Raw genomic sequence first — 26,390 nt, forward strand, 5'->3', positions numbered from 1 at the left:
CTCTGGCTCTGTCAGGCTCCTCCTTCCCTCTGGTTCCTCCTCCATCCTCGGTCGCTCCGGCTCCACAGCGGTCTGCCAGGACCCCGCCTCCGCCTTGGTCGCCTGAGCCTTCAGCTCCACCTAGGCCCTCCGGATCCTCGTCGTCACCCTGTGCTGCTCCATCTTGGGCTCCTCACCCACCGGTGCAGTCTCCGCCTGTCGGCCCCCTGGTGTCGTCGACTCTTCCTTCACCATGGCTCCTCCCGCCGTCGACTCCACCTTGGATCTCCGTCCTGGCTGGTCTCTGGTGGACCATCTGGCTCCTCCTGCTCCTGTCTCCTCCCTGGCTCCTCCCTCCGTCGTCTCCTCCCTGGCTCCTTCCTCCGTGGTCCCTGTGGTCCCTCCTGGTCCCTCCTGGGAGTCCGTCCTCCACCGGAACCTCCTCCCAAGTTCCCACCCACGCCTCCCTCGGTTGTTTCTACGGTGCGAGGACGCACCTACCGGGAGGGGGGAGTGCTGTCACACACCTGGACTCATTTAGTGTTTTTGCCCCAGTGACCCAGTTTCTGTCTTCCGTGTTTAGTTTGATTAGTTCCCAGGTGTTTCTGTTATCTTCCTCATGTGTTCCAAGTCCCTGTTAATTTAATCATGCCATCCACCTGTGTTTCCCCAATTATCCTTTGTACATAAGCCTTGTCTTTTCAGTTCTGTTTTGTCGGGTCTCCTCACTACCTCACTTGATGACTTTTTACGTGTGTCTACCTCCGTGCTCTGTTTGTTGGATATTAAAAGCCTTATTTCATTCATCCTCGTCTCCGTGTTCCTTCAGGCAGCGTAAACCGTGACAGATATAAGTCTGATGCTACAAGCAAACATACGACCTATCGCTGTTGCCGGTATGGAGTGAAAACAGTATCAAAACCTCCCCAAAAAAAATAAAAAATACGGGAGAGATCCACACTCGCACACACAATCCACAGTTGCACGGGAGAGATCCCCATTTTATTATAATATTCAGAAATTGATTAATTGCAATGTTTTTAAAGGGAAATGCAGAAGAGAAGTGATTTTATCATGATTAAGACTCATATGATCCACAAGTTAATTTGAAAAAGTTGATTCATGTTAAAACAATACATTTTAACTTAATTTTTATTTGAATAAAGTTGTATTTACGTTTAAGTGCAATACAGTTTTTAACTGAACTTTTAGGTACAACACATTTTAATTTAACTATTAAGTTTTTTTTGTTTACCTGTTTGTAAGCACAGTAAAGTGTTAATGTTAAAACTGTATATTTACAATATTAAAGTGGCTGACAATAATAAACATTCTTATTAGGGATAAAACTGCCTGGTTTTTAATAGTTAGGCCTACTGTGCTACTGAATTTTAATGCTGGTATAGTGATACTTGGAAAGTCAAATATTTTCTGAGTTGGTACATGGTATAAAGTTTGAGAAATACTGGCCTAAACAGTTACTATATTGCTTAGTTGTTGGCATTTTAATGTAGTTACCATTACCAAGCTTGGCATATAAAATTATGTGTTCTTAAATAACATAAAACTGTATGTTAATGGCATCATCTATCAGTATTGTTATGCTATCATTATATATCATGTGGGATTTTTTTTTTTTTTTTTTCTGACAAGAACTAAGCAGGAGAGGTTTCTGTACCTATATAACCACAACATTAAATCAGCTTTACCGGAAGTTTACGAGCTGGCTTATCTATGCGCAAGTTACAAAACCGTTACAAAACCGTAATGCACAACGCTATTCAAAACAGCTCAAAATGGAGTCAGAACACGCATTCTGTACTCACTACTCCAGTGTTTTATACGATTACATTTTATTATAAACAGCATACATTAATATTTCATTAAAATCAGTTGTTAAACAATTTAGCTTTTGATATGTAATATTACTCTCCTGTACTAATCAGCAGATACAGTAAAAACAACAAATCTCCAACAAATATTGTTCACCCAAAATTGTTCATTTAGGATGCAGCTCAGATAAGTATTGCTATTTCTTTCTTTAAGGCGTCTTTAAATAAACATTTAACAAGTTAAACAGCATTAATCACTCGATTCCTCAGCTTCTTCTTCTTCAGCTTCTTCGTTACTGTTCGAAGTATGTGTGCTACAGTTGCATGCGCACTACATTTGGATTTCTTAAAGAGGAAGTGTCAGGACAATACCATTATAGATGTTTGTTTTTCTATTAATTCTTTGTCACATATAGTACATTTTAACTTATTCGTACATTATGAAATATCATATTTATTATACTTGCCTTACTGTATTATGAATTTCAGTTTTTATATTTGTTTATATTCATGTGGGCTGCATTTTTGTGGAATACAAGTACACACACACACACACACAGTGTTGCTTCAAAAAGTAAAGTTACACTTAAAAAGTAAGTAATTAACAGAATCAAATAAGATCCTACAGGACAAAGTGAATTTCCATTTAAAAATCACGATGTCCAATATGACACAAATCAATAAAAGATCATGAAAAAATGTAATCCCATTAAATAAATCAGAATGTTCAATAAGATTTTACCCATCAAATAAAATCTGTTTTTATTAAGCACACCAAACTTAGTTTTGTTTATTCAAGGGGATTCACAAATGTAATTATACATGACGTTTACTGCACAGTTGAGTCCAAAAAAACTTTGAGTATAGACTCAACACTGGCTGGTGTGAGTGTGCACAAGTGATGATGTCATCGCCATAAGTTATACTCAAAGCAAATACAACAAATTAGTAAAAGTGAAAACTAACTTGAATTGCAAAGATGTAATACGTAAGATATAATACTATATATAAATGCTTAGTAAAACACGATTCAATTCGCAAATGTAAACACCTCCATCAACGCAACGTCATTCCCGCATTGCCAAAGAGCTGCATGGACACACAAATCAGATCTGAACAGTTGTGATATACAGTGTGGACATCATTATTTTAGATCAGATTCCAATCGGATGCAAAGATAATCGTATTTGGACTAACAGTGTGAATGTAGCCATAGTTAACTACGTCAACATTTAAGCCATAGTCGATGCTTCATTTACACATGTGCTATAACTGTACCTCTCTCAACTACAAACGCCTTCTGTAATCAGCAATAATCAGTCAAATTTGCGAGTCCGTTCAGTGGCATTGTTTATGTTCATTTGCTCCAATATGGCTGACTTCCGGATTGATGACGCGTCCGTGAAAACCACCTATAGGACCAGCGACTAGTCAACATCAAGCTTAAAGCGTCATGGCAGAGCATTGATGTCGAGTAGTCGATTAGTCTGTGCATCCCCTACTACTGACTGTGAATGTTTTTGATATGCACGAGTAGATTAGATGATTGACTGAAACTCTTCCCACATACAGTGCAGTGATACGGTTTCTCTCCAGTGTGGATCCTCTCGTGTCTTTTCAGATATGCTACCTGACTGAATCTCTTGTCACAGTGTGAACACTTGTAAGGTTTCTCTCCAGTGTGGATCCTCTCATGTGTTTTCAGGTCTCCTAACTGATTAAATCTCTTGTCACAGTGTGAACACTTGTAAGGTTTCTCTCCAGTGTGGATCCTCTCGTGCCATTTCAAATGTCCAGCTGTAATAAAAGTCTTCTCACACTCAAAGCACATATATTCTCTCACATCACTGTGTATCTTCTGATGTACTTGTAAACTCTGCATACGTGAAAACCTCTTTCCACACAAAGAACATGAATGTGGTTTCTCCTTTGAATGAACTTTCAGGTGACTCTTCAGGTTCAAAAATGTTTTTCCACATTGATCACATTCATAAAGTTTCTCTCCAGTGTGGATGTTCATGTGTTTCTTAAGGTTTGATGATGCTGTAAAACTCTTCCCACACCGATCACATCTGTATGGTTTCTCTCCAGTGTGGATCCTCATGTGAATGTCAAGACCAAGTTTGTTTGTCAAACTCTTTCCACACTGAGTGCAGGTAAAAGATTTCTTGTCTCTTCTTTTCTTTAAATCTTTCTGTTTGGTTTGAGAGCGACTCAGAGAGTTTTCTCCAGTTTTGACATGTTTGTCCTCCTCTTTATTCAGTTCTTCATGCTCCTCATTTTTTTCAATCAACTCTAAAATAAAAGTTAAAAAACAACATTTTTTTAGCAAATCACAGAGAGAAATGTTTAAAAAAAGACATACATGTGAACCCTGAAATAAGTGTAGTGTGGACAAGTGTTATACAAAATATTTTGTTCATTTTTATAAATGATATGTCTCTGGATCTTTACTGGAATGATGGACATTGTTCTTCCAGTTATACTTATTAATATTAATAATAATTATCATTATTATACATTTTACAACATAAGACACAAATCCCATGCTTATATAGTGAGAACCCTTACCATTTGCTGCTTCAACTATATTATTGAACAGCTCTATACATCTTTCCCATCACAACAAATGAAAATATGACAAACTGTTTGAAGCTTTATAACCTTAATGTTCATCATCACTGAAGAATCAAGAATAAACACCAACCTGTTTGTTCTTCAGTGTGGTTCATTCTGCAGGGTTCTGGATCTCTCATGTTCTCTCTGTTCTTCAATAAACTCTGTCTCTGCAGATTTCACTTCTTCCTGATGCTTTGATGCTCCTCTTCACTTGTAGACTGATTGGAATGTTCCAGCATTTATTGATGAACTGCAGTGGGAGGAGCTTCACCGAAGGTGATCCTATTGTGGGAGGAGCTTTGGTGAAGGTTTGATTTGTTGGGGAGGAGCTTAACTGAAAGTGATACTGTTGTGGGACACAAAATCACCGTTCACTCATTCAAAACAACAGACTGACTTACATTTTGTAAGACATGATTTGTTTAAGAAAGGCTGTATTTGAAGAAGTGACAATGGCCATGAATATTTCGTGATTCACACATGAGAGACAAAGGACCTCCCATAATGGGCCATCATCACTCAGTGGTGTAGTGCAGGCTAACTCCTGTTACTTATATATAGTACTGTATTATATTACACAGGGCAAGAAAACAACTTTGAATTGTAGGACATTTAGATGCAATGAATTATAGTTTAATTCACAGACAGTAGTTCTGCAGCTGTTGAATGCATTCTGATAAAGTCTCAGTCAGGAGGGGAAAATGTGATAAACCTTGAAGCCGTTAAAAAAAGAAACAGACAAAGCCAACATGATCCAGATTTTGAGTTAAGTTCCCCAGCTCTAGTAGAAGAATTAGTAGTAGATATCTTATAAGTATAATTTTTTTACAGGAACAATGTCTCAAGCACCGCTAACCCTATGTTCTGTTACTTCAACAAATATTTAATTTCATTACTAGACATTAGTGATTCTAAACGACACCCATTGACATATTTTCAGCTGCTCTATTATTGATGGGTTTCAGATTATAAACACTCATTCAATAGGGCTTGGGCGTCGTGACGTCATTACTTGGCGTGGCCACCACGTTGACAGCCTCCTTTACTGCTATTCGGGCTACTGCACAGTGTTTAGACATACTCCCTATCATCCGTGTGTCTGAATATGATTAATTAAAAATCTATTTCAACCATGGTAAACTGTTGCTGAAAAGTGGGGGCTGTAAATAGCGCAACCTATAATCGCCATGGGGAAAATAAAATGAGAATGGATTAACTTTACACTGCTTTCCTGCTTGGGGGCGCGACGGAGACCATAACATCTGAATATTCATTTATATAGCTTAAGTCAACATTGAAAATAAGGGAATTTCTTGGGTTACTCATCCAAAATACGGGAAATTTCAACATTCATCTTTTTTTTGCTATCCCTCTGCTAACAGCAAAAATTTGTACTATAAAACTACTGCATTAACTAACGTTAAGCGATTTGTGAAGCTAGGTCTAACGTGACTTTAGTTACAGATTGGCGTGAAATCGTGCTCTCACAACAACCACGCTATCTTAAAAAGCCCTACATCACGCTAAGTTTGCTTTCAAGTAAGCAAAACGATGCTTTGAAAACAGCTGTTTCGCTGGAAGGGCAAGGAGTAGCGAGAGGACAACAACACAGAGACTTGACAGGTCCGATGGAAGAGCTAACGGGATATTTTACAGGAAAATACCCATCCATTTGTGAAATGTACATGAGACTTCAATGACTTGTAGCTTCGGAACTATTCTGAAGTGTAGGCGCTCACAAAACAAGGTAGCCGAAGATATCTATTATGCAAAAGTGCGGCAGCAAGTCTCCGTCGGTACTACACTATTTGTTGGGAATTTCATATGGATCCAAACCGTTAATAGTGCCGATTTCACAACCTTTTCACGATTTTACCATCTTTTCTCTTTCTCCTAACTCTGCTTCTTCTCGTTCGACTTGATGTATGTTTACATTCGCGAGGCTGCCAGCAGGACCGCTACATCCCAGAATGCAACGTGGCGCCCAAGCCCTATAACTTTAGGACCAGTCTGCAGATCATCTCTCTTTAGTCTGAGTGTTTGCAGATCATTAAAGTCAGAATACTTGCTGCAATCTGATGACACCCATCTCCATTAACAACACAGGTCATTAACTACACTAGAGCACATAATAATGATATATAAATATAGTTTGATTTTGAACAGCATTCTGAACAATAATTTAATTATCTTTGCTAGAATTGTGCATGTGCAAAGGCTGACAGCAGTTACTTAAATAAAAAAGACACATAGGCTACAGAAACACCACAAAGCAAAATAATGTTCCCTGTGTCTATATTATAATCCTGCTCATATATTTATGTATAGATTTGAAATGTCCTACGTGAATCCGATTAAAAACACTGCAGAACGACCTCGCATATTGCTGCATAAACAAAGAGTATTTAAAAAGACTAAATGCCGTGAACAGCTAACTCCCCTCAGAAGACTCCACGTCTAAAGCTTCGGCAGCTCTTTGTGCCTCATCAGGCGATGACTTAAATAAGTGAGTGAAGTGACATTCAGCCAAGTATGGTGACCCATACTCAGATTTGTGCTCTGCATTTAACCCATCCGAAATGCACACACACAGAGCAGTGAACACACACACACACACTGTGAGCACACACCCGGAGCAGTGGGCAGCCATTTATGCTGCGGCGCCCGGGGAGCAGTTGGGGGTTCGATGCCTTGCTCAAGGGCACCTAAGTCGTGGTATTGAAGGTGGAGAGAGAACTGTACATGCACTCCCCCCACCCACAATTCCGTCCAGCCCGAGACTAGAACCCACAACCCTTCAATTGGGAGTCCAACCCTCTAACCATTAGGCCACGACTTCTCCAGCAACAACAGCGCTTTGCACAAAGGTACCTGGCATTACGGACAGACTTTGATGTAAAACCTTCTCTCTTTCAAAAAAAAAAACTCTTGGGTTAAGGAGTTCCAGGCGCCAAAAATCAGCCCCAAGTCAGACCTGTGTGCCGCGAGAGTCCTGAGAAGTTCAGCTCATAAACCCCGCCCCCTGCATGTAAACGAATGGAACGTTAACGTAACAAATTAAACAGACAATTCAGTTTTCCCTAGTGTTTTTGGAGCCAAACATGATATAAGTCTGAAGCTACAAGCAAACATACGACCTATCGCTGTTGCCGGTATGGAGTGAAAACAGTATCAAAACCTCCCCAAAAAAAAAAAAAAAAAAAAAAACGGGAGAGATCCACACTCGCACACACAATCCACAGTTGCACGGGAGAGATCCACATTTTATTATAATATTCAGAAATTGATTAATTGCAATGTTTTTAAAGGGAAATGCAGAAGAGACGAAGTGATTTTATCATGATTAAGACTCATATGATCCACAAGTTAATTTGAAAAAGTTGATTCATGTTAAAACAATACATTTTAACTTAATTTTTATTTGAATAAAGTTGTATTTACGTTTAAGTGCAATACAGTTTTTAACTGAACTTTTAGGTACAACACATTTTAATTTAACTATTGAGTTTTTTTTTATTTACCTGTTTGTAAGCACAGTAAAGTGTTAATGTTAAAACTGTATATTTACAATATTAAAGTGGCTGACAATAATAAACATTCTTATTAGGGATAAAACTGCCTGGTTTTTAATAGTTAGGCCTACTGTGCTACTGAATTTTAATGCTTGTATGGTGGTACTTGGAGAGTTGGTACATGGTATAAAGTTTGAGAACCACTGGCCTAAACAGTTACTACACTTTGTGCAGAATTATTAGGCAAATGAGTATTTTGACCACATCATCCTCTTTATGCATGTTGTCTTACTCCAAGCTGTATAGGCTCGAAAGCCTACTACCAATTAAGCATATTAGGTGATGTGCATCTCAGTAATGAGAAGGGGTGTGGTTTAATGACATCAACACCCTATATCAGGTGTGCATAATTATTAGGCAACTTCCTTTCCTTTGGCAAAATGGGTCAAAAGAAGGACTTGACAGGCTCCGAAAAGTCAAAAATAGTGAGATATCTTGCAGAGGGATGCAGCACTCTTAAAATTGCCAAGCTTCTGAAGCGTGATCATCGAACAATCAAGCGTTTCATTCAAAATAGCCAACAGGGTCGCAAGAAGCGTGTGGAAAAACCAAGGCGCAAAATAACTGCCCGTGAACTGAGAAAAGTCAAGCGTACAGCTGCCAAGATGCCACTTGCCACCAGTTTTTGCCATATTTCAGAGCTGCAACATCACTGGAGTGCCCAAAAGCACAAGGTGTGCAATACTCAGAGACATGGCCAAGGTAAGAAAGGCTGAAAAACGACCACCACTGAACAAGACACACATGCTGAAACGTCAAGACTGGGCAAAGAAATATCTCAAGACTGATTTTTCTAAGGTTTTATGGACTGATGAAATGAGAGTGAGTCTTGATGGGCCAGATGGATGGGCCAGATGGATGGATCGGTAAAGGGCAGAGAGCTCCAGTCCGACTCAGACGCCAGCAAGGTGGAGGTGGAGTACTGGTTTGGGCTGCTATCATCAAAGATGAGCTTGTGGGGGCCTTTTCGGGTTGAGGATGGAGTCAAGCTCAACTCCCAGTCCTACTGCCAGTTTCTGGAAGACACCTTCTTCAAGCAGTGGTACAGGAAGAAGTCTGCATCCTTCAAGAAAAACATGATTTTCATGCAGGACAATGCTCCATCACACGCGTCCAAGTACTCCACAGCGTGGCTGGCAAGAAAGGGTCTAAAGAAGAAAAACTAATGACTTGGCCTCCTTGTTCACCTGATCTGAACCCCATAGAGAACCTGTGGTCCATCATGAAATGTGAGATTTACAAGGAGGGAAAACAGTACACCTCTCTGAACAGTGTCTGGGAGGCTGTGGTTGCTGCTGCACGCAATGTTGATGGTGAACAGATCAAAACACTGACAGAATCCATGGATGGCAGGCTTTTGAGTGTCCTTGCAAAGAAAGGTGGCTATATTGGTCACTGATTTGTTTTTGTTTTGTTTTTGAATGTCAGAAATGTATATTTGTGAATGTTGAGATGTTATATTGGTTTCACTGCTGAAAATAAATAATTGAAATGGGTATATATTTGTTTTTTGTTAAGTTGCCTAATAATTATGCACAGTAATAGTCACCTGCACACACAGATATCCTCCTAAAATAGCTACAACTAAAAACAAACTAAAAACTACTTCCAAAAATATTCAACTTTGATATTAATGAGTTTTTGGAATCATTGAGAACATGGTTGTTGTTCAATAATAAAATTATTCCTCAAAAATGCAACTTGCCTAATAATTCTGCACTCCCTGTATAGTGCTTAATTGTTGGCATTTTAATGTAGTTACGATTACCAAGCTTGGCATATAAAATTATGTGTTCTTAAATAACATAAAACTGTATGTTAATGGCATCATCTATCAGTATTGTTATGTTATCATTATATATCATGTGGGAATTTTTTTTATTTTATTTCTGACTAGAACTAAGCAGGAGAGGTTTCTGTACCTATATAACCACAACATTAAATCAGCTTTACCGGAAGTTTACGAGCTGGCTTATCTATGCGCAAGTTACAAAACCGTTACAAAACCGTAAGGCACAACGCTATTCAAAACAGCTCAAAATGGTGTCAGAACACGCATTCTGTACTCACTACTCCAGTGTTTTATACAATTACATTTCATTATAAACAGCATACATTAATATTTCATTAAAATCAGTTGTTAAACAATTTAGCTTTTGATATGTAATATTACTCTCCTGTACTAATCAGCAGATACAGTAAAAACAACAAATCTCCAACAAATATTGTTCACACAAAGTTGTTCATTTAAGATGCAGCTCAGATAAGTATTGCTATTTCTTTCTTTTAGGTGTCTTTAAATAAACATTTAACAAGTTAAACAGCATTAATCACTCGATTCCCCAGCTTCTTCTTCTTCAGCTTCTTCGTTACTGTTCGAAGTATGTGTGCTACAGTTGCATGCGCACTACATTTGGATTTCTTAAAGAGGATGTGTCAGGACAATACCATTATAGATGTTTGTTTTTTTATTAATTCTTTATCACATATAGTACATTTTAACTTATTCGTACATTATGAAATATCATGTTTATTATACTTGCCTTACTGTATTATGAATTTCAGTTTTTATATTTGTTTATATTCATGTGGGCTGCATTTTTATGGAATACAAGTACACACACACACACACAGTGTTGCTTCAAAAAGTAAAGTTACACTTAAAAAGTAAGTAATTAACAGAATCAAATAAGATCCTACAGGACAAAGTGAATTTCCATTTAAAAATCACGATGTCCAATATGACACAAATCAATAAAAGATCATGAAAAATTTAATCCCATTAAATAAATCAGAATGTTCAATAAGATTTTAAGCATCAAATAAAATCTGTTTTTATTAAGCACACCAAACTTAGTTTTGTTTATTCAAGGGGATTCACAAATGTAATTATACATGACGTTTACTGCACAGTTGAGTCCAAAACAACTTTGAGTATAGACTCAACACTGGCTGGTGTGAGTGTGCACAAGTGAAGATGTCGTCGCCATAAGTTATACTCAAAGCAAATACAACAAATTAGTAAAAGTGAAAACTAACTTGAATTGCAAATATGTAATACGTAAGATATAATACTATATATAAATGCTTAGTAAAACACGATTCAATTCGCAAATGTAAACACCTCCATCAACGCAACGTCATTCCCGCATTGCCAAAGAGCTGCATGGACACACAAATCAGATCTGAACAGTTGTGATATACAGTGTGGACATCATTATTTTAGATCAGATTCCAATCGGATGCAAAGATAATCGTATTTGGACTAACAGTGTGAATGTAGCCATAGTTAACTACGTCAACATTTAAGCCATAGTCGATGCTTCATTTACACATGTGCTATAACTGTACCTCTCTCAACTACAAACGCCTTCTGTAATCAGCAATAATCAGTCAAATTTGCGAGTCCGTTCAGTGGCATTGTTTATGTTCATTTGCTCCAACATGGCTGACTTCCGGATTGATGACGCGTCCGTGAAAACCACCTATAGGACCAGCGACTAGTCAACATCAAGCTTAAAGCGTCATGGCAGAGCATTAATGTCGAGTAGTCGATTAGTCTGTGCATCCCCTACTACTGACTGTGAATGTTTTTGATATGCACGAGTAGATTAGATGATTGACTGAAACTCTTCCCACATACAGTGCAGTGATACGGTTTCTCTCCAGTGTGGATCCTCTCGTGTCTTTTCAGATATGCTACCTGACTGAATCTCTTGTCACAGTGTGAACACTTGTAAGGTTTCTCTCCAGTGTGGATCCTCTCATGTGTTTTCAGATATCCTAACTGATTGAATCTCTTGTCACAGTGTGAACACTTGTAAGGTTTCTCTCCAGTGTGGATCCTCTCGTGTCTTTTCAGATGTCCTAACTGATTGAATCTCTTGTCACAGTGTGAACACTTGTAAGGTTTCTCTCCAGTGTGGATCCTCTCATGTGTTTTCAGGTCTCCTAACTGATTGAATCTCTTGTCACAGTGTGAACACTTGTAAGGTTTCTCTCCAGTGTGGATCCTCTCGTGCCATTTCAAATGTCCAGCTGTAATAAAAGTCTTCTCACACTCAAAGCACATATATTCTCTCACATCACTGTGTATCTTCTGATGAACTTGTAAACTATGCAGACGTGAAAACCTCTTTCCACACAAAGAACATGAATGTGGTTTCTCCTTTGAATGAACTTTCAGGTGAATCTTCAGGTTTGAAGCCGTCAAAAATGTTTTTCCACATTGATCACATTCATAATGTTTTCTCTCCAGTGTGGATGTTCATGTGTCTCTTAAGGCTTGATGATGCTGTAAAACTCTTCCCACACCCCGATCACATCTGTAAGGTTTCTCTCCAGTGTGGATCCTCTCATGTGTTTTCAGGTCTCCTAACTGATTGAATCTCTTGTCACAGTGTGAACACTTGTAAGGTTTCTCTCCAGTGTGGATCCTCTCATGCCATTTCAAATGTCCAGCTGTAATAAAAGTCTTCTCACACTCAAAGCACATATATTCTCTCACATCACTGTGTATCTTCTGATGAACTTGTAAACTATGCAGACGTGAAAACCTCTTTCCACACAAAGAACATGAATGTGGTTTCTCCTTTGAATGAACTTTCAGGTGAATCTTCAGGTTTGAAGCCGTCAAAATGTTTTTCCACATTGATCACATTCATAATGTTTCTCTCCAGTGTGGATGTTCATGTGTCTCTTAAGGTTTGATGATGCTGTAAAACTCTTCCCACACCGATCACATCTGTATGGTTTCTCTCCAGTGTGGATCCTCATGTGCATCTCAAGACCATGTTTGCTTCTCAAACTCTTTCCACACTGAGTGCAGGTGAAAGATTTCTTGTCTCTTCTTTTCTTTAAATCTTTCTGTTTGGTTTGAGAGCGACTCAGAGAGTTTTCTCCAGTTTTGACATGTTTGTCCTCCTCTTTAATCAGTTCTTCATGCTCCTCGTTTTTTTCAATAAACTCTAAAATAAAAGTAAAAAAACAAAATTTTTTTAGCAAATCACAGAGAGAAATGTTTTAAAAAAAAGACATACATGTGAACCCTGAAATAAGTGTAGTGTGGACAAGTGTTATACAAAATATTTTGTTCATTTTTATAAATGATATGTCTCTGGATCTTACTGGAGTGATGGACATTGTTCTTCCAGTTATACTTATTAATATTAATAATAATTATCATTATTAAACATTTTACAACATAAGACACAAATCCCATGCTTATATAGTGAGAACCCTTACCATTTGCTGCTTCAACTATATTATTGAACAGCTCTATACATCTTTCCCATCACAACAAATGAAAATATGACAAACTGTTTGAAGCTTTATAACCTTAATGTTCATCATCACTGAAGAATCAAGAATAAACACCAACCTGTTTGTTCTTCAGTGTGGTTCATTCTGCAGGGTTCTGGATCTCTCATGTTCTCTCTGTTCTTCAATAAACTTTGTCTCTGCAGATTTCTCTTCTTCCTGATGCTTTGATGCTCCTCTTCACTTGTAGACTGATTGGAATGTTCCAGCATTTATTGATGAACTGCAGTGGGAGGAGCTTCACCGAAGGTGATCCTATTGTGGGAGGAGCTTTAGTGAAGGTTTGATTGTTGGGGAGGAGCTTAACTGAAAGTGATACTGTTGTGGGACACAAATCACCCTGTTCACTCATTCAAAACAACAGACTGACTTACACTTTGTAAGACATGATTTGTGTAAGAAAGGCTGTATTTGAAGGAGTGACAATGGCCATGAATATTTCGTGATTCACACATGAGAGACAAAGGACCTCCCATAATGGGCCATCATCACTCAGTGGTGTAGTGCAGGCTAACTCCTGTTACTTATATATAGTACTGTATTATATTACACAGGGCAAGAAAACAACTTTGCATTGTAGGACATTTAGATGCAATGAATTATAGTTTAATTCACAGACAGTAGTTCTGCAGCTGTTGAATGCATTCTGATAAAGTCTCAGTCACGAGGGGAAAATGTGATAAACCTTGAAGCCGTTAAAAAAAAGAAACAAACAAAGCCAACATGATCCAGATTTTGAGTTAAGTTCCCCAGCTCTAGTAGCAGAATTAGTAGTAAATATCTTATAAGTAGTGGTGGGCATAGATTAATTTTTTTAATCTAGATTAATCTCACTGTGATCTTGAAATTAATCTAGATTAAAATGGCTCATTCGAATTCTGCCGAAGGCATTCAGAATATGTGTGTTACCCAAATAAAAATTGACAAACAGTAAGTCTTTGAGAAGGGGTTTATCAAGCTAGGTGGTGCATTAGAAAAGGGGCTCATCAAGTTTGTAGGTGTCAAGGTACAGAAACCAAATAATTAAATGTAAAATAGCACTGGATAGTCTTCAATGTAAAAATGAAATATACAATCAAACCTACATTTATTCAGACACCTTCAACATTTCTCACATTATTACAGTTTTGCTATATATATCAAAAATTATATCTGGTGTTTTAATAATTTTTGGTTTGACTGTTAAAACTACAAAGTAATTCAGTCAAGAGCAGTGAGTGATTTTCTTTCTTTCAGTTTCTTGGATTAACATTACAGCAGCCAGTAGCTAAATTAGGCGCGGTCACTTTAAGAGACAATGAACGCATCCAATATAATACACATCCCATTTTTTTTCCTCAACTGTTTACTTTCACTTCAGAAATAACTGACAGTTTTTTCGAGAATAAGGTGATTTCCAAGGTGGATATTTTGACATATTTTGTATGTGTTTGTCGCCACAAGAGCAAAAATAAGCAAATTCGATGTTCAAGTGTTTTGAAACGCCTTTCTCTGCGTGAGCCTGAACACCAGAACACCGCGAGTACTGAATTGGGCTCTTTCACATCTTTTTGTTTGTTCAAAGTGCGATTTGTATTTGTTCAGGTGCAGGAGGGACTTCGAGCAGAACTTCGCAGAAGAAAGCTCGGTTCAGTGTCGCTGTCTGTGATACGCTTCTCTCTCTCTCTCCGCACCGAATACAGCACGCGAGTAACCAGCTACTCTCTGTTCAGCTTTTCCGCGTCTTGTGTTTTGATGCTTTAATGTTTAAATCGACAAGCGGTAAGGGTTAAAAACAAGTGAAAAAGATAAGCTTTCGTGACGATGCGCAGCAGTGGCCCGTCAACTGTCCTGAGCATCTTTTTAGGCTGGCCTCAGCCAGTCGGTTATATAAAATATCAAGGTGTAAGTCATCATAGCTTGGTTAGTATAGACCCAGCTCCCAACCCGACTTTGAGAATAGATTAACGGCAATATTTTTGTTAACGCAGCACGTTAACGCCGATAACGGCCCACCACTACTTATAAGTATTATTTTTTAACAATGTCTCAAGCACCACTAGCCCTATGTTCTGTTACTACGACAAATAATTAATTTCATTACTAGAGATTATTGATTCTAAACAAGACACCCATTGACATATTTTCAGCTGCTCTAATATTGATGAGGTTCAGATTATAAACACTCATTCAATAACTTCAGGACCAGTCTGCAGATCATCTCTTTTTAGTCTGAGTGTTTGCAGATAGAAACAAATCATTGAAGTCCGAATACTTGCTGCAATCTGATGACACCCAACTCCATTAACAACACAGGTAAATAACTACACTAGAGCACATAATAATATAGTTAGATTTTGCAATAATTAAATTATCTTTGGTACAATTTTTCATTTGCAAAAGCTGACAGTGGTTACTTAAAAAAAGACACGTAGGCTACATAAAACACCACAAAGCAAAATAGTGTTCCCTGTGTCTATATTATAATCCTGCTCATATATTTATGTATAGATTTAAAATGTCCTACGTGAAACCGATTAAAAACACTGCAGAACGACCTCGCATATTGCTGCATAAACAAAGAGTATTTAAAAAGGCGAAATGCCGTGAACAGCTAACTCACCTCAGAAGACTCCACGTCTAAAGCTTCGGCAGCTCTTTGTGCCTCATCAGGCGATGACTTAAATAACAGCGCTTTGCACAAAGGTACCTCGCATTACGGACAGACTTTGATGCAAAACCTTCTCTCTTTCCAAAAAAGCTCCCGGGTTAAGGAGTTCCAGGCGCCAAAAATCAGCCCCAAGTCAGACCTGTGTGCCGCGCGAGTCCTGAAAAGTTCAGCTCATAAACCCCGCCCCCTGCGTGTACACGAATGGAACGTGATGCAACTACGTAAATCAAATTAAACGGAAAATTCAGTTTTCTCTAGTGTTTTTGGAGCCGAACATGATATAAGTCTGAAGCTACAAGCAAACATACGACCTATCGCTGTTGCCAGTATGGAGTGAAAACAGTATTAAATCCTCCCAAACAAATACGGGAGAGATCGCACACACAAGTGAGAGAATCATGACAGCTTGTGAGAAATAGATAGGAACGGCGATATTATTATAATATTCAGAAATCGATTAATGTCAATGTTTTTAAAGGGAAATGCAGAAGAGAAGTGATTTTATCATGATAAAGACTCACATGACCCACAAGTTAATTATGAATTCATGTTAAAACACAATACATTTTAACTTAAACTTTATTTGGATAAAGTTGTTTTTACATTTAAGTGCAATACAGTTTTTTACTGAACTTTTAGGTACAACACAATTTAATTTAAGTTTTTCTTTTTTATTTACCTGTTTGTAAGTACAGTGCAGTGTTAATGTTAATTATCAAACTGTATATTAACAATGTTAAAGTGGCTGACAACAGTAAATATTCTTATTAGGGATAAAACTGCCTGGTTTTTAATAGTTAGGCCTACTGTGCTACTGAATTTTAATGCTGGTATAGTGATACTTGGAGAGTCAAATATTTTCTGAGTTGGTACTTGGTATAAAGTTTGAGAACCACTGGCCTAAACAGTTACTATAGTGCTTAGTTGTTGACATTTTAATGTAGTTATGATTACCAAGCTTGGCATATAAAATTATGTGTTCTTAAATAACATAAAACTGTATGTTAATGGCATCATCTATCAGCATTGTTATGTTATCATTATATATCATGTAGCAATTAAAAAAAAAAAATTCTGACAAGAACTAGGCAGGAGAGGTTTCTGTACCTATATAACCACAACATTAAATCAGCTTAACGGAAGTTTACGAGCTGGCTTATCTATGCGCAAGTTACAAAACCGTTAAAAAACCGTAACGCACAACGCTATTCAAAACAGCTCAAATTGGAGTCAGAACACGCATTCTGTACTCACTACTCCAGTGTTTTATACAATTACATTTTATTATAAACAGCATACATTAATATTTCATTAAAATCAGTTGTTAACGATTTAGCTTTTGATATGTAATATTACACTCCTGTACTAATCAGCAGATACAGTGTAGTGTATTTTTGTCTGCCATGGATCTGAGGAATCACACAGTCTCAGGGTTTTGTTTCTAGAAGATAGACTTTATTTCAGAGAGAAAAAAAGCTGAGATGTTCTCTACAAGAAGATCTCCCGAATGCTAGGTAGCATCTCATTATATACCCTATACAGGGCATTTCCAAATAGTCAGACTTTTCCTTATGCCTAAAATTTTAATACCTCCCTAGAGACTTGCTATGGTAAAGAAAAGAGGCCCATTGCATGTTTTTCCAGATGTTTCCTATCTGTGGTGGCCAGGATGTTTTTTGCAGACATAGGCACATTCCTTTCACACAAAGGCTATATGATTATAATGGAATAAGACACATATGCATATATGTGACTAGAATCATCTTGATTATACTTGATTGAGTAAAATCTTATTAATAAAAATCTTCCACAACAGTAAAAACAACAACTCACCAACAGAGATCGTTCACCCAAATTACTGTTCGAAGTATGTGTGCTACAGTTGCATGCGCACTACATTTGGATTTCTTAAAGAGGAAGTGTCAGGACAATACCATTATAGATGTTTGTTTTTCTATTAATTCTTTGTCACATGTAGTGCATTTTAACTTATTCGAACATTATGAAATATCATATTTATTATACTTGCCTTACTGTATTATGAATTTCAGTTTTTATATTTGTGTATATTCATGTAGGCTGCATTTTTATGGAATACAAGTACACCATTTAAAAATCACGACGTCCAATATGACACAAATCATTGTTTATTCAAGGGGATTCACACATGTAATTATTTACAACTTTGAGTATAGACTCAACACTGGCTTGTGTGAGTGCGCGCAAGGGATGTCATCGCCATCATCACTTAATGGCTTTTAGATATAGAATTATAAAAAATGTCAAAACTTTTTGATGCAAATACAGCCAGCAGAAAATAAAAGTGGTTGATAAGAGTTAAAAATAAAGTATTAATAAACAGGTGATGTTTACTCAATGATAAGTTATACTCAAAGCAAATACAACAAATTAGTAAAAGTGAAACTAACTTGAATTGTAAAGATGTAATACATAAGATATAATACAATAAAGAAATGCTTAGTGAAACACGATTCACAAGATACCATTTAAAAATGTTAATTTTATTAAATAAAATGTTTTTTTTTTCTTCTTAATTTCAAACAGATTATGTCTGGTTCTGGTCTACATCCCTCTTTACAAGAGAAGCAAAGGAGGATCAGCTGCAATGCTACAATATATTGATGGAACTGTTTGGAAACAGAGCATAAATGTGGAAGTCCTTCAAAGGTTTATTATCCTGTTGTGCCATCTATAGAGGGTTTTCACGATGCGTCATCAATCCGGATGTCGGCCATTTTGGAGGCACAGAACATAAACAATGCCACTGAACGGACTCACAAATTTAACTGATTATTGAGTTTTGGTCTGTACTAATCGGTTGCATCAGTTAAAAACATTTCGAGTTCTGTCAAAAGTTAAAGAGAAGAGAGCAAAAAAATGATTAAAGAAGGCGTTCGGGAGATCTTCTTGTAGAGAACATCTCAGCTTTTTTTCTCTCTGAAATAAAGTCTATCTTCTAGAAACAAAACCCTGAGACTGTGTGATTCCTCAGATCCATGGCAGACAAAAATACACTACACTGTATCTGCTGATTAGTACAGGAGTGTAATATTACATATCAAAAGCTAAATCGTTAACAACTGATTTTAATGAAATATTAATGTATGCTGTTTATAATAACATTTAATTGTATAAAACACTGGAGTAGTGAGTACAGAATGCGTGTTGACACCAAGTGAAAAAGATAAGCTTTCGTGACGATGCGCAGCAGTGGCCCGTCAACTGTCCTGAGCATCTTTTTAGGCTGGCCTCAGCCAGTCGGTTATATAAAATATCAAGGTGAAAGTCATCATAGCTTGGTTAGTATAGACCCAGCTCCCAACCCGACTTTGAGAATAGATTAACGATAATATTTTTGTTAACGCAGCACGTTAACGCTGATAACGGCCCACCACTACTTATAAGTATTATTTTTTAACAATGTCTCAAGCACCACTAGCCCTATGTTCTGTTACTACGACAAATATTTAATTTCATTACTAGTCATTATTGATTCTAAACAAGACACCCATTGACATATTTTCAGCTGCCCTAATATTGATGAGTTTCAGATTATAAACACTCATTCAATAACTTCAGGACCAGTCTGCAGATCATCTCTCTTTAGTCTGAGTGTTTGCAGATAGAAACAAATCATTAAAGTCAGAATATTTGCTGCAATCTGATGACACCCAACTCCATTAACAACACAATAACTACACTAGAGCACATAATAATGATGATATATAAATTAAATATAGTTTGATTTTGAACAGCATTCTGAACAATAATTTAATTATCTTTGCTAAAATTGTGCATGTGCAAAAGCTGACAGCAGTTACTTAAATGAAAAAGACACATAGGCTACATAAAACACCACAAAGCAAAATAATGTTCCCTGTGTCTATATTATAATCCTGCTCATAGATTTAAAATGTCCTACGTGAAACCGATTAAAAACACTGCAGAACGACCTCGCATATTGCTGCATAAACAAAGAGTATTTAAAAAGGCGAAATGCCGTGAACAGCTAACTCACCTCAGAAGACTCCACGTCTAAAGCTTCGGCAGCTCTTTGTGCCTCATCAGGCGATGACTTAAATAACAGCGCTTTGCACAAAGGTACCTCGCATTACGGACAGACTTTGATGCAAAACCTTCTCTCTTTCCAAAAAAGCTCCCGGGTTAAGGAGTTCCAGGCGCCAAAAATCAGCCCCAAGTCAGACCTGTGTGCCGCGCGAGTCCTGAAAAGTTCAGCTCATAAACCCCGCCCCCTGCATGTACACGAATGGAACGTGATGCAACTACGTAAATCAAATTAAACGGACAATTCAGTTTTCTCTAGTGTTTTTGGAGCCAAACATAATATAAGTCTGAAGCTACAAGCAAACATACGACCTATCGCTGTTGCCAGTATGGAGTGAAAACAGTATCAAAACCTCCTAAAAAAAAAAAAAAAAATTACGGGAGAGATCCACACTCGCACACACAATCCACAGTTGCACGCCAGAGATCCACATTTTATTATAATATTCAGAAATTGATTAGTTGCAATGTTTTTAAAGGGAAATGCAGAAGAGATGAAGTGATTTTATCATGATTAAGACTCATTTGATCCACAAGTTAATTATTGATTCATGTTAAAACACAATGGGTCTCATTCATGAAACACGAGCAGAACAAATTTTTTGTGTAAATCGCGTGTAAAGTGGTTTTGGCGTAAATTTTCGAATTCATTAAAACGTTCGTATTTTCCAAATGTTAGTTGGTACGAAAGAAATCTACACCTGCTCCCAGCCACGCGTAAATAGTGCGTTTAACGTCTGAACGTTTTGCTCATTAATACGGCTGCATTTTAATTCACCTCAATCGGGTACATATTTACACAGCATTTTGAAAAAAATATTATATATATTAATTACATACGGTTTTTCTTTTAACTTTTATTATGAGAGCCAGTTATAGGATCTGTAATATGCTGCCAAACTTCCTTTTTTAGGACCTGATACGCCACTAGTACGCTTGAAAATAAAATGTGGCGTTTTGAATGAACTTCTGATAATAAAACTTCAATTTCTGCAGCTGAGAAATGTTTCTTTTTCAGTCGCTTTTGAGAAGACGTTGAAATCCTTCGTTTGGTGTCATAATGTGATGCTCATATATAGTTGTCAGTCAGATTTAATGGGCGGGATTTATGGTAATTGAGAGTGAGCGTGCACGCGTGTCCCATTTACAAATGATTGGAATTCATTAACACACACACACATTTCACTATCACATCTGACGTTTACGAAGTTTTTGTGAATCAGGAGAAGAGTTTTCGGGAAGTTCTCTTTACACGCAAATCACTCAGATATTTACTCGTATATTTACGAATGTTTCATGAATGAGACCCAATACATTTTAACTTAATTTTTATTTGAATAAAGTTGTATTTACGTTTAAGTGCAATACAGTTTTTTACTGAACTTTTAGGTACAACTCATTTTAATTTAACTATTAAGTTTTTTTTATTTACCTGTTTGTAAGTACAGTGCAGTGTTAATGTTAATGTTCAAATTATATATTTACAATATTAAAGTGGCTGACAATAATAAATATTCTTATTAGGGATAAAACTGCCTGGTTTTTAATAGTTAGGCCTACCGTGCTGAATTTTAATGCTAGTATAGTGATACTTGGAAAGTCAAATATTTTCCGAGTTGGTACATGGTATAAAGTTTGAAAACCACTGGCCTAAAAAGTTACCATAGTGTTTAATTGTTGGCATTTTAATGTTTTTATGATTACCAGGCTTGGCATATAAAATTATATGTTCTTAAATAACATAAAACTGTATGTTAATGGCATCATCTATCATTGTTATGCTACCATTATTTATCATGTAGCATTTTTTTAAATTTCTGACAAGAACTAGGCAGGAGAGGTTTCTGTGCCTATATAAGCCACAACATTAAATCAGCTTTACTGGAAGTTTACGAGCTGGCTTATCTATGCGCTAGTTACAAAACCGTTACAAAGCCGTAGAGTAACCCCAGAGTGCAGTCTGGACGATGGGGCGGGACGACACTTCGAGGCGGAGCAACACGTTTCGTCCCGCCCATATTTGTTTTCCCCGCCTTTGACATTTTGCTCCGAGCCAGCAGGGGGCAGTTTGCGTTGAAAGAAACAGAACGGTGGCAACTGCAGCAGCAGAGTAATAACTAGTGATGGGAAGTTCGATTATTTTCCGCGAACCGGTTCTTTCGGACGGTTCGATTCAATAAACCTGTTGAAAAAACTGGTTCATCGGTTCTTTCACGCTCGACGTAATGACGTCATTGGCGATGACGTAATGGTGTCACGTCTATCAAACATTCAAATGTATAAAGTCAGTAATCATAACTTTAGTCAGTTAAAACCTCATAATCATGAAAAGTTTACATTTGAGTTTTGCAACAACACCTAAATACAGTAACAGCAATGATGTGCATATGAGGATTTAAGTCTTGAAGATATAAAGTAGATAAATTAGGTGTCATCAGCGCAGAAACCATGATCCACTTACTAAACATAATCCATTGCGATGTATTTGTTATTAAATGAACTTACGTTTCGCCAGATGGCCCTTCATTCAAGCCCTCGAAATACCCGCGCTCATAACATTACTAGTACAGAATCAGAATCAATCACCATAAGAATCTCTTTGATTCAGACATGCTGTGAGTCAGTTGGCTTCACGCTGAATCGCGCATGTGCAGTATCATCAGTTCATCGGTTCTCAATTCGGACGATTCTCGGTTGAGTGTCCTGATGATCCGAAAACCGATGCAACCGGTTCTTGACTCGAGAACGAGAATCGCTCTAACCGGCACATGCTGCAGTTCAGTTTCATCTGCTCTACTCGTGTTCATGTTCTGTTTACTACAAACTCAATTTGTGAATGTGTCATCATTAACTATAAATACAGTACAGATATCTCATAAATCATCCCTTATTCCTATTAAACATAAGAGTCTTTAGAGTCTTAATTATTGTCCAACTTCCCTGAAAACCCATTTGGCCTATACATTATATACAATATACAGATTGGAAACATTAATCTAAAAAAAATTATAATAAAAAAAATCAAAATAAAACATAGTTATTATATCACACTTTCCGATGTTTAACAAAATACTTACAAAATTACACGCATGCGCAGTATCATCAGTTCATCGGTTCTCAATTCGGACGCGTCTGACAGAAACGATTCTCGGTTGAGTGTACTGGTGATCCTAAAAACCGAAGCAACCGGTTCTTGACTCGAGAACGAGAATCAGCTCATCAGTTCTCAAATCGGACCCGTCCGACAGAAACGATTCTCGGTTGAGTGTACTGGTGATCCGAAAACCGATGCAACCGGTTCTTTACTCGAGAACGAGAATCGCTCTAACCGGCACATGCTGCAGTTCAGTTTCATCTGCTCTACTCGTGTTCATGTTCTGTTTACTACAAACTCAATTTGTGAATGTGTCATCATTAACTATAAATACAGTACAGTTATCTCATAAATCATCCCTTATTCCTATTAAACATAAGAGTCTTTAGAGTCTTAATTATTGTCCAACTTCCCTGAAAACCCATTTGGCCTATACATTATATACAATATACATACTGGAAACATTAATCTAAAAAAAATAATAATAAAAAAAAATCAAAATAAAATATAGTTATTTTATCACACTTTCCGATGTTTAACAAAATACTTACAAAATTACACGCATGCGCAGTATCATCAGTTCATCGGTTCTCAATTCGGACGTGTCCGACAGAAACGATTCTCGATTGAGTGTACTGGTGATCCTAAAAACCGAAGCAACCGGTTCTTGACTCGAGAACGAGAATCAGCTCATCGGTTCTCAAATCGGACGCGTCCGACAGAAACGATTCTCGGTTGAGTGTACTGGTGATCCGAAAACCGAAGCAACCGGTTCTTGACTCGAGAACGAGAACTGCTCCAGCAGTGGGCGTGTTTGTTCATTATCTGGCTCGGCTCTGTGTTCATCTTCAGTTCGGTCTTCACAGCGGTTCAGTCAGTGTACTGTTTGAGTAAATGGATTACCCCGGGATATAGGTTTATTCTGACTCAGAGGGAGTGTCAGTCACGTTAAAAAAGTTAACAGCTTAAGTAATTTGTGGATTTATGCTTATTGGAGACGTGAACCGTTTCAAACGATTCAGTTCGATTTGGTGAACTGGTTCAACCGGTTCACTAAGAAGAACCAGTTAAATTGAACGATTCGTTCACGAATCGGCCATCACTAGTAATAACGGTATTCCACGTTGATTGCATGAGGTGAGTAAAAGTGGTTGTGTAAATATCTTATAATATGAAATACGATGTTCGATCATTTATTTATCCATGGTACGTTCAATTTGAATAATTATTGTTACACCATAGTTTAACTATAGTTATTGTAGGAGAACCATGGTAAATTTTCGTAGGGGCTAAGGGAATGTTCAGAATATTATTGGTTACGTTCAGAGACTGGTGAAAATTTGTTACACACACACACACACACACACATATATATATGTGTGTGTATATATATATATATATATATATATATATATATATATATATATATATATGTGTGTGTGTTTATATATATATATATATTTATATATAATTTGAATATATAAATCAAGGTACTCCATGACTGTCTACATAACCATATTTCGCATAATATTGCCGTGTCATTTTCAAACCAGCGAGTAATGCCGAGGTAGCGTCTACAGCCACTGAGGGAGTAGACCATTTATTTCTATTGTGTTAGTTGTAATCCAAAACTCTGTGGAAGAGTTATTTATTGTTGTGGAAATGCAACAATAAATGCAAAAACACAACATTTATATTCACTTTTTAATTTATATTAAAAGTTTATTCATCCGAGTGTCTACTTCCGCATTCCAATCCTGCTAACAGCGTCATAATTCTCTATACCAATAAGCTGTAAAATCGTCACTCATCTGTACACCAATAAGCTCATCTTAATCATAAACCAATAAACGCTGAGGTGGGCGGGGCGACACGTGTCGTTCCGCCCCAACGTGTCGCCCCGCCCCATCGTCCAGACTGCACTCTGGGCTACTTGAAACCGTAAGGCACAACGCTATTCAAAACAGCTCAAAATGGTGTCAGAAATGGCATTCTGTACTCACTACTCCAGTGTTTTATACAATTAAATTTAGTTAGAAACAGCATAAATTAATATTTCATTAAAATCCGTTGTTAAACAATTTAACTTTTGATATGTCATATTACACTCCTGTACTAATCAGCAGATACAGTAAAACAACAACTCACCAACAGATATCGTTCACCCAAAGTTGTTCATTTAGGATACAGCTCAGATAAGTATTGCTATTTCTTCCTTTTAGGCGTCTTTAAATAAAAGTTTAACAAGTTAAACAGCATTAATCACTCGATTCCTCAGCTTCTTCTCCTCTTTGACCGTTACTGTTCGAAGTATGTGTGCTACAGTTCCATGCGCACTACATTTGGATTTCTTAAAGAGGAAGTGTCAGGACAATACCATTATAGATGTTTGTGTTTCTATTAATTATTTGTCACATATAGTACATTTTAACTTAATCGTACATTATGAAATATCATATTTGTTATATTTGCCTTTCTTTATTATGAATTTCAGTTTTTATATTTGTGTATATTCATGCAGGCTGCATTTTTATGAAATACAAGTACACACAAAGTGTTGCTCTAAAAAAGTAAAGTTACACTTAAAAAATAAGTAATTAACAGAATCAAATAAGATCTTACAGCACACAGTGCATTTCCATTTAAAAATCACAACATCCAATATGATACAAATCAATAAAAGATCCTACATGAAAAAATGTAATCCCATTAAATAAATCAGAATGTTCAATAAGATTTTACCCATCAAATAAAATCCTAAAGGACAAAGTGAAATTCCTTTGAAATAAATCAGATTGTCCAATTAATTAATTGATTAAAATAAAATAAAAATAATGATAAAAAGCATTTATAGATTCTTAGAAGGGGTATAGCAAGGAGTTATAGGGCACTTAGCTCACTGAATAAACTGGAAACTGAAATAGCTTTTTAGTTTGAAAGGGCACCAAGAAAGAAGCAAAAAATTTAAGTTTATTAGAAAAGTGAGGAAAGGATGAAGGGGTTTTCAGAAATCTGCATTTATGAATATATTATTTAGCAACTTGAAAAAGGGGTGTTAACCAAGTAATGTTGTGAACTGTTTTTATTAAGCACAACAACTTAGTTTTGTTTATTCAAGGGGATTCACACATGTAATTATACATGACGTTTACTGCACAGTTGAGTCCAAAACAACTTTGAGTATAGACTCAACACTGGCTGGTGTGAGTGCGCGCAAGGGATGTCATCGCCATCATCAC

At 37.0% G+C, this 26,390-nt stretch overlaps 1 protein-coding gene and 1 pseudogene across 1 annotated transcript in view; both read right to left on the reverse strand.

Moving 5' to 3' along the window:
* LOC113075418 (zinc finger protein 208-like) overlaps window positions 1-26,390 on the reverse strand; it is a 111,213-nt pseudogene that overhangs the window by 51,219 nt on the left and 33,604 nt on the right.
* The window catches only part of LOC113075419 (gastrula zinc finger protein XlCGF52.1-like), a 49,921-nt gene continuing 42,080 nt past the window's right edge, over window positions 18,550-26,390 (reverse strand). The window contains exon 2 of the mRNA XM_026248138.1: window positions 18,550-18,681. The gene's annotated coding sequence lies outside the window, so the exon portion shown is untranslated. The remainder of the gene's footprint in view (window positions 18,682-26,390) is intronic.

The sequence above is a fragment of the Carassius auratus genome, unplaced genomic scaffold (assembly GCF_003368295.1).
Source record: "Carassius auratus strain Wakin unplaced genomic scaffold, ASM336829v1 scaf_tig00017056, whole genome shotgun sequence".
Classification (NCBI taxonomy): Eukaryota; Metazoa; Chordata; class Actinopteri; order Cypriniformes; family Cyprinidae; genus Carassius; species Carassius auratus.